Source organism: Trachymyrmex cornetzi, unplaced genomic scaffold, assembly GCF_001594075.2.
Source record: "Trachymyrmex cornetzi isolate Tcor2-1 unplaced genomic scaffold, Tcor1.1 scaffold95, whole genome shotgun sequence".
Taxonomy (NCBI): domain Eukaryota; kingdom Metazoa; phylum Arthropoda; class Insecta; order Hymenoptera; family Formicidae; genus Trachymyrmex; species Trachymyrmex cornetzi.
The window spans coordinates 190,083-191,970 of record NW_017300300.1 but is presented as its reverse complement, the minus strand read 5'-3'; positions in this window follow the sequence as shown (position 1 = coordinate 191,970).

Below are 1,888 nucleotides of genomic sequence, written 5' to 3'. Positions count from 1 at the left end.
GCTTGCGAAATTTGCAAACAGATCTAAGAGAATGATTCTGTGATTGGCGATACGCGAATCCGCTTACGCACGATCCGCTGCATGGGACATCACCCTTACGTTTTTCTATGTGCTCCCGGCTTTACTGTTACCCCGGATCTACAATAGGGTTTTAAGCCTTAAGCCATAAGAAATGGGCGAATCACAGTCGCTTATTCTTCTCGGATTCGACTGTAAATGGTCAGTTTCTTACGGCATAAGGCATAAAACACCTATTGTAGATCCGGACTTACGGAAGGTGTGTGCGGCAGCCCTGCAGGCCCGTCTACAATACACGGAGTAAGATATAAGAGTAAGATATTGACCAATCACAGTCGATTATTCTTCTCACATTCGACTGTGAAGGCCCGTCTACAATACACGGAGTAAGATATAAGAGTAAGATATTGACCAATCACAGTCGAATGTGAGAAGAATAATCGATTGTGATTGGTCAATTTCTTACTCTTACTTCTTACTCCGTGTATGGTAGACGGGCCTTTATAGCCTGAAATAGAGTCCTATATATAAGAGAAGCGACATTCGCGTCGCAATTTCTGATTGGTGTTACCTCCCCCTCCCCCCGGCCTAACTAATTAAACCAGCCATTATGTGCCCGCCTTATGCTGGATTCACACTGCATCCGATTTGCATCGTACGACGCACATCGGATGCAGTGTAAATCCAGCATTAGAACACATACTACTGGAAGCGGAATAAGGCGTTGAATGTGAAGCCAACATCTGTGCGAGAGAAAAAGGTATAGAGTCCCAAATGTTCGTAATGCGCATGCGTCAGTACCATCGTCTGTGTGAATTGTACAGTCGTTTTCTCACGCCGTGAGAACACTAAACAACTGTACAATCAAAGACGTAGAGAATGGACTGCGCAATCCGTATGTCAAAATGGTCGATAGGGATGAGAGAGAGAGACCGTGGCAGACGGCCATTGCTATCTTTTTCTATTCAATGTAATTGGAGAGAGAATGAGAGGGGGATTGGCCGTCTCCCATGGACCTCCCTCTCATTAATGTCGACACATTTGATATATTACTTATTACTTATTAGATACGGATCTAGAGTTCTGAAGGTGGTATATTACGTCAGAAAGGATGAGAAGATTTCGGGAAATTACCGGTATTTTACCGAGCCATTATTTTTCCGAGAATTTATAATTTGCATAAAATAAAAATAATTTTACATTTTCAAATTATTTTAATGCATATATTAGGGAGGATCCCGTTTGCCTACAGTTCTGATTGTACACACCACTCATATCAACTGGTGCCTAGTAATTTTTTACTGTTTTGCCAATGAGATTATTTTATTTTTAAATTGGCCAATCAGCGATACGTGTGTGCAATATGCGATGTGTGCAATCGGAGCCCTCCCCATATATTACACATATATTGAATGTTAGAATTAATAATCGTGAATTTGATGGTTAGTAGTTGGTAGTACTTGATATCGTGATAAGATTCGTAGGAATATTACTAAATACTGCGCTCAGTTATGACGAATTCGATTGATGTGCACTCACTCGATGTTGCTCGGTGCCAGTGGCTAGTAACTTTTGCACTAGTGCCGAAACGGTGTGGATGCGATCCGAGTGCGGTTTTACTTGCCTTGATTCAGACCTAATGCTCCTAGTAACTTGACTCTCTCACTGCCCCGAATCAATGCTAATCAATGCACTGCTCTGAATCAGTGCTAACCAATTCGATTGGCTTCACTTCAGAGCAAAGAGTTCGGCTACAAAAATAATATTGTTTGCGAATTCGATTATGAAACGGTTATATTAATGAATTACATGTATTTTTATTTTTACCTAAATACCGATATATCTTACATGAAATTGTTAATTGTTAATT